The following is a 14760-nucleotide window of genomic DNA, read 5'->3' on the forward strand; positions in this document are numbered from 1 at the left end:
GCGAACCAAAGAGAACTCTGTGCTTCATACGTGATGAGGAGTAACTATTAATAATAGCGAACATTAATTAAATGCCAGGCATGACAGTAAGTGTTTCATGCACGCTGCTTATGTGATCTGCAAAACATAAAAAAATACAAAGCCTCTGAGGCAGATTGTACTTATTCCCATTTCACAGAGGGCAACCTTAAGGCTAAAGAGGGAGAGTTAAGTTTTGAAGTCAGGTCACCCTTTAAAGTTTTGTTTTTAGAAAAGGTCATCAATTTCTCCAGTATGAAATGACCTGGATCACTGAAGCTTTCTTGTTGGGACTGATAGGTCTTCTTGCATTTATGTGGCCACAGAGCATTTATTTTCCATTAAGTAGAGCTGGTGTGTGTCTGAAGATATTCCTAAAGCAGGACAGGAATTGTATTCAAAACAGACATGCTAGAGACAGATTCTCAAGGCATCCCAAATGACTGGTCAATTCAGTCAATTTAGGACTGAACAGTTCAAACTGATGAGTTGTCTTAGCATTGTGCCAACAAAGTTTCAGCAAAAAATCAGTCAATTTTTGTGAACCCATCATTCCAGCTGCTTGGGCCTGTGTATACAAACTAATTGTTGGGTGTTTTTCACTTTTATCTCCTTTGTTTGTTGCATTATATGATTTCCTTGTTTAATTTTCCTATTTCTGTTTGATAAATCCTATCTGAACAACTCTGAGCTTCTCATTAGAACCATTTTAGCAATTACGCTCATGGCAATGCCAAATATGGGTGTACTTAATTTAAGTATTAATAGTGAAAATAATGACATTTCACCCAAAATAATAGCATGTGTTTGCCATGTTTCATGGGTTATAATCCTTTTATCTGGTTTTCTCTGAATGTGGCTTGCAGTAAAATTCATTCTCAGTAATAAAATCCCCCAAATGAAATTCTCTATTTTATACTACTATTTATAGACATTTGGGCAACACATCCTTTAGAAGAGATGTAATTTGAATGCATTGCACTTGAACAGAGCTGTCTTTTAGTCAGGTAACCTTTGGGTTGCAATGAACAAAAATTCACTCAATCTAGAAGAAAAACAAAACGCACTTTTGAGAGAAAGTGAAAGATTTGCCAATTGGTCAGAAAGTCAACTAATAAGAACATCCTTTCACAAAGTCCTAGCTCATCAAATTTCATTTTTTCATTTGTCCATTCATCTACTCATTCATTCCCTTAAGATCCACTGAGCATCTACAATGAACCAGGTACAGTGGACACACGGACCGGGGCTCCATGATCCTGGCTCTTGGGGAGTCTTGTCATCCTTCCTTCTGAGCATTTATGTGCATGTGCTATTGGATAGTTGCTGGAAACTGGTGCAAAAGATAGGAGTGGGGTGAGGAGAAGCTATAAAATGGAAAAGCTCACTCACCTTTGCATCTATTAAGGATTAATGTTGGAAATCCAAATTGTGTGTTTGGTTAAGATGAGAATATATTTCTGTGAATGCACTACTCATTGATTTTAGGGCAAATACATTTCAAAGCTTAAAAAACTAAGCTCAGGGGGATCCACCTGGGTGGCTCAGTGGTTTGGCGCCTGCCTTTGGCCCAGGGCGCGATCCTGGAGTCCAGCGATCGAGTCCCACGTCAGGCTCATGGCATGGAGCCTGCTTACACCTCCTCCTGTGTCTCTGCGCCTCTCTCTCTCTTTCTCTCTCTCTCTATCATAAATAAATAAATAAATAAATACATAAATAAATAAATCTTAAAAATAAAAAACAACTGAGCTCAGTAGTCATTGAAACGAACCTACCCATTTTCTTGGAATGATACGTAAAGCTCTAATGGAGGAAATCTCCTAACCCAGCTGCTATTGTTAGCTCTTTCTCCTGTCCAACTGTGTGGCATCCTCACAACCACCCCAAGGGCTGGTAAAAGTCCAGATTTGTGGGCTCCATCTCCAGAATTTCTGATTCCTGAGGTGTGGGAGGGAGCTTGAGAATTTGCATTTGTAGCAAGTTCCCAGGTGATGCTGGTGCTGCTGGTCCAGGGACCACATTTTGAGAAGCATTGTTGTAAATAAATATTACTCAAAATGCCAACTGCAGATGTGAACGTGAACTATTCATTGCCAGTCTATGACAACATGAGTACAGAAACCGAAAGGAAGCAGTGGGAATCTTTCATAATTTGACATTGCAGTGACATCCAAGTGCATGATCGGTGGGCATATCTCACTGAATAGGGTATAGAGGAGCTCAAGGCTGTCAAATTTACATTGTGAGTCACATGTGTACAAGCTACATGCTGGATATGCACACGGAGCCCACATTTTATTCTGCAATAGACTGAAAATAAAAACACAGGCTGCTCACCATACGTGGTTTGAGAAGCCCCACTCTCTAAACCATCATGCCATACTGACTCATTTTTTAAAAAGTGGTTAACACACAAATAAGTCCGGGTCATTCCTTCTCACATAGTGTAGGGCAGGTGGGAGGATGCCTGGTGCCCTCTGTCTGTGGAGGCCCAAAGGAAACAAACAAGGCTGTACAGATGGGCCCTGGGTGTGACACCACACATCAGTGGAGGGGGTCAACCCAGGAGCCAAGCAGATCGAGCTTTTTTGAGGCTGAAGCCCTGGAAAAAGAAACTAACCAGTCAGAATTTAGGATGTCCAACCCTCTACAAGGCTCAAACCATGTAAGCAGGAAGGATGGATGCTTCCACGTGAGATCGAATGGGTCCTTCAATTGCAGGCAGCCTAGAGGACTTGAGACCCAGCACAGGCAATTCTTTATTGTCACAGAGTCCCCTGATACCAGGTCTGGGAAATTGACTTCATGCCTGGGCTTAGAAGCTTGGGCATGACTAAGTCTGCAGGTGGAGACCAAGAGCAATCCCTATCATGGGTCCACCCTAAAGAAAAGGAAAAAGCAAAAAATCATTGCTTTATCTCAACTACTTGGGCTGACATTTTCTTTTACCTCTTCAAACATTTTTATTAATATTTCCAATGATCTGATTTTTGTCAGCATTCAGCTGTTCTTGGCCTTAAATTCTAGGATCCTCTTGGGCTGGCTAAGAGGAAACCCATGTAATGGGGCCTCCATGATTTCAACACTTGATGAATGTGTCTCAAATTGACTTTGCTAACTGTCTTTTCAAATAGATCTCCTGATAGCTCTACGATGTTACTAGCGATGATTTATTTTTTAATATTTTGTACTTCAAGGTCTGATAAATTCGGTGTTCTTTCTAAGCCCTTGTACAAATTAGATTGCAGTTAGATGAAGTTAGCATTTTTCCATGTTCAATACATCAGGGCCTGAGAAGCAGGCACTGCAGCTGGCTATTTGCTTTCATAGTCCTCACTTTCGTAGTCCAGTCCTTCTTGGCTGGAGTCACCCCAAGAAGAGGTTTTCATTACCTTGTATCTAGAAATAGCCGTCAGCTTTGTTCAAGTGGCTTCCAGTCACTCATTTGAAAGAGTGACCTTACCTCACCAGCTACCTCCCAGGGCCTTGGCCCTGGGGCGGGAAAGCTAACTACCCCAGAAATCCTGCAGACTGGCTGAGACACAGTGAGATTACCAGGCTGCTGATAAAGATCTGAGTTTCAAGATGCAGAAAGGAATTTAACACACAGAGTATACACCGGTCATGGGCCAGACCTGGGTTTGATTCTTGCTGTATCATTTAGAATGCTTTTGACTGCAAGTAACAGAAAAACCAAGTCAAACTGGTGTAAGAGCAAAAGAACTTTGGTGGCTCATATTGGTCCAGAGACAGAGCAGGCTTCCCAGTTGATTGTTCCTGGGGCTCAAGGACATCAGCGGCTCTTCTATCCTACTGTTTCAGCTTCATTCTCAGACTGATTCCCTAATTCCCCTCAAGGCTGCAAAATTGGCTGTAGGTTGCCATCAGGCTTCCTCGCTGGGGGCCAGCAGGAGAACAGGGAGACCTGGTTCCCACAACCAGAGAAGGAAAAAGTCAGTCGCTTCAATGTGATTGGCTAGGGGACATGCCCTGAGCTGATTAGCTACAGCCCGGTTTACCTGAGCCCATCACTGTGCAAAAATGATAGGACTGCCAAAGTTGGCTTAAACCAATCAGAGTCACTCATTGGAGTTAGGGGTGGAGCTGATGGCTCAGAAACCAAAAGTATGTTACACCTCAGAGGAGGAAGGAATGGCCGGAAGGGGGCAACTGCCATGTTTGAGATGCTGGCCCTGCTGCTGTCATCTCCTTGATCTCCTCATTAACCTCTCTGAGCCTCTGTTTCCTCATCTATAGATTGAAGATAACTTTGATAGCCACCTCCTTGGTTGAGGTGATTAGGAAGGAGATAAGAATAATAAGGAGCTTTGCACTGTGCCCAGGACATGGTGAGTGCCCAGTGAAAATTATGAGGGAGAAGGTCAGAGGACCTAGGTACCCATTGTATGTGCACATTGCATGCTTTCTGGAGCTGGCTTCCAACAGCTCTTCCCCCTTAGTGGATGAGAGTGAAATGCTGTAAATGAGCAACAAACACTGTTAATTGAGAACATTTATGCTGATTTATCTGGATATTATTTAGGTGAAAAAAAAAAACCCTCAAACCAGGCAGTTCTAATACATGCAGAGAGTATCGCTTAGTGAGTTTAAGCGTAATAGTAAAAATAATATTAAGACAAAGATGAAATGAAGAAAACGGAGAAAATGAAGACAGAAGGGAAGTAGCTAGTTTATCAAGCTCTGTTGGATGTTGTCCTAGGCACTCTACACGAGTCCTGAGCCCTTGACGTTGGTTTTATTATGTCTATCTATACAGGAAAAATGGAAATTTCCCTAAGCTAAGGAGTTTGCCTGAAGAGAGTAGCCATTAAGTGATAAAACCTGGATGTGCACCCAAATTACTATGACTCCAAAGTTCATTTCATGTCTGTATTTCAAAATTATTTGCAAAGGAGGGTGCCCTCATTCGTTCATTCCCTCACTCGGGCTCCCAGCAGCTGGCCTCAGAGCCCCTGACATGACTGGTGTTGGGGAAAAGACAGATGGATAGGACCCAGCGGTGCCTCCAAGAACCAGACAGTGCCCACATCCTGGGACTCCTGGCTTATTCGAGGAATTCCCAGGGCAAGATTGTCTGGAGCAGGGTTTTGCTCTTTCTCAGTCAAATGAGAACTGCTGAATCACTAATGATGATGGAGGCACAGTGTGCTCCACGGCTTACAAGACACAGGGGGCTGCCCTCTCCCCCCAGCTCCCTCTGCCATCTGCTCTCCTCAGTGAGAGTTGAATCTTGAGCTATCCCAGGGCGAAGGAGGTCTGACCATCAGAGGTCACCTTTACTCTCCATAATGCTGCACCAAAGAAATAATTGTTTCAGAGGAAAATGGCTGTGACCAGTCAAATTCCTCTTTATTCAGAATCTGGACTAGATGAAGAGAATGGGTCTTGGGAGTTGATATTGTTGATTCTGTTCAATTCACCCAACTGAGTTGGGATGGCCTGTGTGCTAGGGATGCAAATGAGCATCACAGTGCCTCTGGCCTATTAGACTAGAACAGTCTGGTATGGCTCAGCCTGGCCGAGCAAGTTGTTAAGGTTTCAGCAAGTAAGTCCCAACGGATCAACACGTGCTGTCTTGACTGCCCATCCACCTGCCCTGCAGTATCTGTCTTCTACCTTTTCCCCGACTCCTCCTTAAAGACCTCCTTCCCGCTCAGCGCCCCCAACTTCCCCATGATCCTCAAACTTCCCTTGCCCCAGTCCCACAGGGGTCCTATGTTTTGATTTGTCTGCATCTGAGCATATCAGTTGTTGAATATTTTGAGGGTCGTCTCTGAACAAAGGCACATACCATGTGCTTCCTGCGAGTCGAGGGGGTGGGGAAGAAAAGTTGAACCAACCGAAGGGAGAATGCTCCCGGGGAGAACATGCATGGGCCTTTGATCTCTGGCCACACTTCAGTCACGCTCCCCAGAACTTTCCCCACGTCTCTGTGCTTTACCCCCACCCTGCAGTCATCCTGTTTTGAGTTCCCAGGCAGCCACTTATTGCTGAGTCTGCCCAAAGGAGCAGATATGAGTCAGAAATACAGGGCTCCCACGAACGGAGGTCGGCCTCCTGGGAATCAGCTTCAGGGTCCTCTGAACTTTTATTTTGGTTTTTGTAGGAACACAGAACTCAACAACCAGATGGCTGGATCCTTTGATCTGATGATTGGAAGTCTATCCATTAGGATGCTTCTGGCTAATAGTAAAAAAAAGAAAGAAAGAAAGAAAGAAAGAAAGAAAGAAAGAAAGAAAGAAAGAAAGAAAGAAGAAAAAAGAAAGAAAGAAAGAAAGAAAGAAAGAAAGAAAGAAAGAAAGAAAGAAAGAAAAAATCAAATTGGCTCAAACAAAAGGAAAAATTCACTATGGATCCCAGGCATGGTTCTATCTCAGTGTCTGAGTCGTCACAGTGACCTTGGGGTCTGGTTCTGCTGTCTTCAGTTGGCTTCAGCCTCAGTGGGCCCTTTCCATGGTTGCAAGATGGTGGGCAGCAAACCACATCAGGAAAAGGTGGTATGTTCTGGTGTTTCTGCCTTTAGAAGAAAAGATATCTTTCCACAGGCCTTCAATTGGCCCATCCTTCTGTCTCATCGTCAGAAATGGGTCACGTGATCACTCCTGTTCAATGGCCCACAAAGCGATGCAGCCACCGTTGCTGGCCTTTTCAACCAAGATCCCCAAGTCCTTTGCCAGCAATCAGAAATATTTGCTACTAGAACCTACTGGAAAGAGAAAGGTGGAATTGGAGAAGATGATGTTGGTCAGTGAGGTAGGGAACACAGGAGTATGTCACTAGAAATCAGAAATTAAAAGGCAAAGGGTTTTGGAGTAAAGAAACCTGGTTTGGGATGCTAGTATTACTTAGGCCATTGTTTCAGTTGTTAATTACTATGCAGCAACCGCCCCCAAACCTGGTGGCTTAAAACAACAATCATTTATTATTTCTCATTGGTCAGTGGATCAGCTTGGTGGTTCTGCTAATCTGGACCGGGCTTATCTGGGCTCATCTGGATTCTTTCAAGCATCTTCAGGCAGCTGGCTGGTGTAGATCAGTCTCAGCTGGGATGGCTCACCTCTGTTCCACGTGGCCCCTCATCCTTTAGCAGGCTTGTCTGGGCTGGTTCGCTGGGCTGCTCACCTGAGTTCCAAGCGAAAGAGTGGAAATGTTGGAGATCCAAGCTCAGCACTGGGACACTATCAGCAAAGCCTTGTTCTGATGGCCAAAGGCAAGCCATGAAACCAGTCAAGAGCTGCAAAGTCACATTGCAGAATGTGTGCTGAGCGTGGAGCGTGGGAAAAGTGAAGGATGGTGATCACCCTGGCGATCAATCCACCACCGTGACCTTTGCAAGACGTTTCTTTTCCCTGTACCACCATTTCATCACCTCTAAAAATGACACTAATAATAGTATCATCCTCAATGTCTTATTTAAGGATTAAGTGAGAAAATGCATGTCAAGTGCTTAACACAGTGGTGAGCACATAGTAAGCATTAAATGAGTACTAGCTTTTATTACACTTGTAGTGAGGATTGGAACTCGTCTTATTATCATTATTATTATCGTGGTTTTAATGATTATTATGATTTTGAGTATCTGACTGCTGGGTTATGTCTCCCCCTAGGGCACCAGCCTAGTGAACTGATTTCCAAAAAGCCCAGACTTTATGGAAATCCTCGCCGACTCCCGAGAAGCCTGCTAATCAAGGGAGGGTGATTTCTGAGAGCTCCCCATCTGCCTTCCTCCCTCTGTTTGGTGAGTGCTGTTCTGTCTGGGTTTTTGCTGTGCTGGCTGCTTGGAGCTCCCTGAGCTCTATGGCTCAGTTGGACCCCCCAAGGAATGGTGGTTAGCTGCTATTTCAACAGAAACCACTAGTTTGTGGAGGAAGGGAGCAGGCCTCCCTCCCGGGAAGGCTGATTTTCTCTCCTTTCTGTTCCATCTGTGCCTAGTGCCGAACCCTCTAGAGGTGATGATGTAGTTCATGGTGCGCAGCGTGGGCTGGGGGGGAAGGAGAAATCCACCAGCCTCGTCTCACGCTTACTCCAACCCAAGCCTCCAAGAATTAAAACCAGTTGGCAACATCCTGGAAAGGAAGATTTGTCTCTTAAATCTACAGAAGGGAAAAGTTTTTTGTTTCATGTCTCTGAGGAGTTTTTGTGTGTGTGGTTTTTTTTTATGGTGGTTTTGTTCACAATGGAAAAAAAACCCAAACCAAAAACTTCCCCACGATGGTCCTGGTGTTTATACCCCATGCAGACTCTGAAAGCACCAAGGAGGAAAGGCACACAAGCTCGTTTCGCGAGGCAGCCTGCTAATTTCATTTGCCACCACGGTGTTCCCATCTGCTAAGGGACCGGCCCAGACAATTTTCCATGGATAATTCACAGTCCTTTGTAATTTCAGCTCAAGCAGAATCAACAGCTTGACCGAAATGCTATGGCGAGGATTCAAAGGGTGGCTACTCCCACGTTCTGTCCTTGCTTCACACCAGCGTTGGCCTGTTCCCATGCACACCTCTGGTTCCCACTCTCGGGGTCTCTCCTTCTTTCTCCCTACCTTGTTTCACAGCCTGCCCAGTGTTTCCTGGTCTTTCTCCTGGAGCAAATGCTGTATTTATGCCCCACAAATGCCCTGCTGATGAGGCCATCGTCGGATCATCGGGGCTCTGCTAGCTAATTGGGGCCCCCACGCACACTTCATCAGGCTGGGGCTAAGAGGGATGCTCAGTTTGCATTATTTATGTCTTTCCTCCGTGTTCCAGTGATGTGCTTTTGCACAACATATGTAAAATTTAAAATTCTGCTGACATTGGGAATTCATTTGGTTTGAGATGCTCAAAAGGAGGGGCAGGAGGAGACCTGGTTTGTGTAAATTCACAAGCTATCAGACAGCTTTAGTTCCCCCCGCCCCCGAGAATCAGAAGATGGCTTCTCACGAGAATCCTTTGGATTACACTTGACTGTCAGGTGAGCTCTTTTGCTTAGAGACCTTTGGTTCCATTTAGGCTGTCGGTCTTCTGCCTTCAAATGGGCAGAGTGAGGGATTGAGGCCCATTTTGAAGCTCAGATGCAAACTTGTCCCTGTGTTACAACTACACCCAGAGAATATCAGAGCCGGGAGGCCTGAGAGCATCTCATTTAATCTCTTCATTGTGTAGAGGAAGCAGTTGAGGAGGAGAAATGGGGAGAGGGAAGCAAGCAGGGAACCAAGCAGGGAACCATGGTATATCATGTGATGCGGTCCTTAAATTCCTTCCAATAACATCGTTATAACAGAACAGGCACTCCTCTAGGCACTTGTCTCATTTAATCCCCATTAAGACTCAGACACCAGGACTTGTTGCTATCCTTCTCATTTCATAGAGGACACTGAGAGGTTAAGTAGTTTGTTCAAGATCACACAGTACTAAGCAGCAGAGCCAGGACTCAAAGCCAGGGACCCTAGCTCAAGAGTCCCTCATCTAACCACAGTGTTCCTCTGTCCTAAGGCCTCTCTGAGCTGCCCTGTTGATTACAGAAGGCTGCCCAAACCCCTCACTTTGCAACATAAGGCCTGCTAGGATCCTTCCCCTTCTGACTTTCTCAGCTTCATTTCTGATGAGAAAGTAGCCCAGTGTTGGGAAAAGCAGTCTTGTGCATGCTGTCTTTCAACCCCTGCTTGGCCACGGAGGAATGGGCCTTCGGCCTGGAACATTTCCTCACCAAGACATGGCGAGCCCACACAGCCTCTAGGGGATAGCTTTCCCTGTTACAGACTCATTGTGTACTCCTTTGTACTGCTTAAGCACACACGTCAACCCCTCAGACACCACCCCCCCACCCCAGCGATCTGCATTTCAGATCCCAGGGGAAGGTCATTTTGTGGCAGCAGGAAATGAGGAGTGCAGTCACACTGCCCCTGTGGGCTACAGGGTGGCTTTGTGGGCCATGGAGGACTGGACACATTGCAAGGGGCTGGATCTTCTGCACACTCTCAACAGAATACTCTTCATTACACCAACTTGGGCTTTCTGACATCCCGGCTGAGCACTGTCCTAGCCCATTTTCTGATGTCATAATCACCTCTTAGGGCTCTGGTGATGGATGACAGAGCAACTGACTCCCCCAGTGGCCCAGGGATGAATCTACCTCCTCTGTGGACCGAGGCAGGAGGAAGGACCCAAAGAAAGGGCCAGCTACTCCACCCAGGGTCAGATGGTTCTCAGGCTAAGGGCACCTGACTCAGCTTCACCTTAACCTGACTTTCCTACAATATTGGAACAAGGGCTCCATCAGATAGCCACGCTAGTTGAGTATCAGGAGCCAGCTATCATGGATATTTTGAGTTTTTTACTGAATAGCAAACCACTTTTTATGACTTATATTAACACACATTGCAGCATTAGTAAGAGGCAATAGTGATTTTACTAAGGAAACTCTTATAAGGAACTTAAGGGATAGTCCTTAAGTTCTGTTATACAACATATATTTCATTTGTATGATTCTGACACACTTATACATCATGTTATGGGGATGTATTTAGAAACTATAAGTGATAACTATGTTCTCTAAGCCAGTTGTTTCTAAATGTCACTTCATAACAAAGCTTTCATGGACCCACAAAAATAAGGGCAAGAATATAATGTGTGTGTATATAGTGTGTGTGTGTGTGTGCTTATAAATTTGTGAATGCCCTTTCTTGGGAAGCAAAGTCACTTAAGATTTTAGGCTCTTGTTCTTTTAAAATTATCAAGGGCAAGAGGAAGGGGAAAGAAATGTTCTTTCTTCTGTGAAATTGCAGTGTTTGTTATATTGGGAAAGTCTTGAGATATTATATTTCAATTTGTTCATTTTTTGATATTTTATTAGTTTCTTGGTTTATTTACCTTACTGAATTAATCCAAAAGCTAAGCAACATCTGTGTCACCTCACCGAGAAGATGATCTATGCCCTGAACTCTCCAGTCCAGAGTATCTGCTCACAGCTAGTGGGGCTCAACCCTGTTAGAAGTACAGAAGGGTCCTCTCTGTCTCTGGCAACCTCCTCTTCAGAGCCCTGCCTCCACCCAGGCTCTCGTGATGGGCCCATCCTGCTGTCGTCTCATGACAAGTGTCTTGTAGCCCAAATTACCCCCACTTTTCTACTCTTCTGGCCCTGGGTCTCACCTCCTAGCTGGAGGGAAGGTATGCGTAGCTCTGCAACTTCACTGCATTATTTTCTTAGGGCTTTGGCATTATCACACATGGCACTTATTGCTCCAAAGGGTAATTTCCTATTGTGGAATTTCAGGCAATGTGGCCAAGTGTGGTGAAGAGCTCCAAGCAGCACTGGAGAGCTAGTCTTGAGCATTTCAAAAAAAAATTTTTTTTTGAGCATTTCAAATTAGACCCCTTGGGGCCCCTCCTGAATGTCTGCCCTTGACTAAACCCGGCTGCTAGAAACACTAGAGCTCCAGGAGACTCAGCCCTTCCCATGAAGTCAGACATTGAAATCTTTCAAATGCCTGTGGAAGAGATGTGTTGAAGGAATAATGATCATCTACTGCATCGAACCACCAATTCCCTGTCTCCTTTTATCTCTCTCGCTCCTTGTAGACCCCCATCTCCCTTTCCATGTTTCCTTCTTTATCTTCTCTTGCTACAGAATATTTTATCCAAATAGTTGAAAAATGTGTGTAGTTTGTATATCCATACACTGATATTCTCCATCAGTAGGTTCTATGATCTCTTGTGCAATTTGGGGATGGTTTTTGGAATTCTTATAAGGAAGAACTAGCAGGAGATCAAAGACTCTCAGCTAAGAACACAAAAAAGCCTTATTAAAATAGAACTCTTTAAATTTTTCTCTTGAAAGGGCCCAAAGAAGCGGAAGTATGTGTGGTGGAAGGGATATGAAGGAAAGAACCAAGCAATATGGTTTACAAAACCCACAGAGTATCTATCAAGTTATGGTTCAGGAAATGTTTTTGTTCTGTTTAAAGTGTTCAGTTATATAATCTGAGAGAATGAATGCTTGTCTTGGGAGATGTGTGCATTTAGGACAATAGACATGTCTGAAACTCAAGCTGTTGAGGAGATTCTAGTAGATGAGCCCATGCCCACCCCAGATATGTTTTACATGTCACACCATCCCACAGTATGACCTTTCTATGGATTTGGGATGGCAATGCCACCATTCACTGTATACAAAAGGTCTCCTTCTACTTCATTACTTCTCAGACTTGGGGAAATATACAGCTGGAAATAGACTAGAGTTCCTATCTCCATCCCTGCTTCTGTAGTTGGTCAGGAAGCCCTGCTTGGCAATCACAGCTGCTTTCTTCCATCACCCTGCCCATGGTCCCCCTACTCTCTGCCAGAAGCTCAACTGTATAGTTTCTTCATCCATGGGATGACCAAACCTTCCACATATGATCTGTGTGCTTCACAGCCTTACCCTCAATGGGTTGCCTCCATTTCCCATTGCCAAGGATCATCTGTTTGAATCCTACTTGACATCATTATCTTCCATCTTTCTGATATTAAGGTGTGTGCTTACCCGCCTTTGTAGCTTGGATAGAAAGGCAGATACAGACTGAAATTTAAAACCTTAAGAAAGGCACACAAATGAAATATCATTGTCTAAAATAAAACATTGTTTTTATCCTATTGCCACATATGGACCTTATTTGAATTCTGATTAAACCAAAAACCTCTTCCGTCTCATTAAGAGATGAATATTCAGTAACTTTTACTTTTTGTGTTTAATAATTTAAAGGAAAGTTTATAAGAATAGACTGCTATTTGTTAAACAGCAGTGGTAGAATTTTTTTAAAATATAGCATTATAGACAGAATGAATAAAAATATCCACTTCAAATCACATACATATTTTTGTTACAAAAAAGTAAAACAGTGTTTGATAACAAGACTTTTAAGCATAAAAATGCATTCTATTAGGATGAAATTATGGAGGGTGAGTAGAAAATAAGTGAACAATGAAAACTGAGGAAAATAAAGAAATAAAAAATTTCAGGAATTTCTTTCCATATTTTTTTTAAAAAAATAGTGAGCTGGGTATCATCTGCTCTGGTTCTTAGATTTTGTGGATACATTTAAAAGGATAATTACGCCTGAGGGGTACAGTCAGTTAAGCATCTGACTCTTATTTCAACTCAGATCATAATCTCAGGGTCCCAGGATCGAGCCTCATGTTGGGCTCTGAGCTCAGCGGGAGTCTGCTTGGGACTCTCTCTCTCCCTCTGCCCCTCCCTTCCACATGCTTCCTCTCTCTAAATAAATAAATAAAACAATTTTTTTAAAAGGATAATGTAACAGTTTTGTTTTTTAATGTCAATACTTAAAACATGCCAGAAGTTATGTCCTCTGTAACTGTTCCAATTTGGGACAAAACCATTCAGATGCCAACCTAACAGTGTGACAAAGGTACACAAGTTTCAAAATTCTTTCAGAGGAGACACAAGCACAAGAGTTTGAAAAGCCCTGTTAAATCCACTGCTCTGCATGCTTTTTAAACAGGAGTTCCTTTTCCTACACAGCCCTTGTCTATAATCTTCAGAAGGTACTGCAGGAAGCCACCCTTAACATAGTGGCCCAGGCCTCTGCCTCCTGCCCTGCGGTGGCAGGTATGCGCTTCTCAAGAACATCTGTTCATTCCTTCACTTAATCAATGTTACTTGAGTGGGTACTTGGTTCAAAAACCTGTGCCGGGCCCTTGGGAAATAACCTCTGGAATGACATTCAATGTTAAATATTTGGGAAGGCAGGTCATTTTTCCAAAAATTGAATTCTACTCTTAATTAAAATGGCTTCTTGGTTCTCTTGCTGGGACCCTGAAAAGGGGAACAAAAAGCCAATTTATAAGGAGGTCCATGTCCGAAAATACCTCCTTATTACGTACTGGTGAGGAAAAAAACCATATGCACAAACTCAAGTAAGACAAGCTACGGGTAATATCAATATTCCAAATCTGTCGCTCAGTGCCCCCCAGACTTTGCAAATGCCCTGAAGATTATGTGTATATGGAGTTCTGATCCGGAGATGATTTACCTGCCGCAGTCTGACCAGCTCTGTTGAACAGAGTCGGCTGTATTTTTGGGGGCTTAGAAGATGACATGAATATTGCCCATATTTATCACGGAGAGGAGACACACAGTTGCAAGCTGCGTTTCTGAGATGGGAGGGCTCAGTCTTGTTTGTGTGCTGTTCTCCGACATACGTGTTAAAGCTTCTTGCAAAGAGATATTTTTACTCTCTGTCATGTACTTAAATCCACCTGCCTTCCTTAACCTACACACACTCATTTGCACACTCGTGCACACTTCAGTGTGCTTCTTGCATGCAACTCTTCCTTTTTTGATTGTTTCAAGAAAATAAAATCCCTGGGGATGAAAACTCATCATTCCTTCTTGAACAACAGGCGAAGCCTAACTCCTCTGGGGGGTATATTTGTGGGATGCAGTCTGCAATCTAGTTTTTTTGCCTCTTTGTGTTTTATTTTGTTTTGTTTTCAGCAGTCAGAGAGCCTGTCCTTTCACAGTGACTACTTAAAGCATCAAAAAGAGATCGGAGGGATCCCTGGGTGGCGCAGTGGTTTGGCGCCTGCCTTTGGCCCAGGGCGCGGTCCTGGAGACTCGGGATCGAATCCCACGTCGGGCTCCCGGTGCATGGAGCCTGCTTCTCCCTCTGCCTGTGTCTATGCCTCTCTCTCTCTCTCTCTCTCACTGTGTGCCTATCATAAATAAATAAAATAAAATAAAATT

General features: G+C 43.9%; 1 long non-coding RNA gene across 1 annotated transcript in view; it reads left to right on the forward strand.

Annotated features, from left to right (window-relative positions):
* LOC140599735 (uncharacterized) overlaps positions 1-14760 on the forward strand; it is a 148153-nt gene that overhangs the window by 120855 nt on the left and 12538 nt on the right. Inside the window, exon 2 of the long non-coding RNA XR_012002715.1 lies at positions 6146-7777. This is a non-coding gene — a long non-coding RNA (uncharacterized lncRNA). The remainder of the gene's footprint in view (positions 1-6145; positions 7778-14760) is intronic.

The sequence above is a fragment of the Vulpes vulpes genome, chromosome 7, assembly GCF_048418805.1.
Source record: "Vulpes vulpes isolate BD-2025 chromosome 7, VulVul3, whole genome shotgun sequence".
NCBI lineage: Eukaryota > Metazoa > Chordata > Mammalia > Carnivora > Canidae > Vulpes > Vulpes vulpes.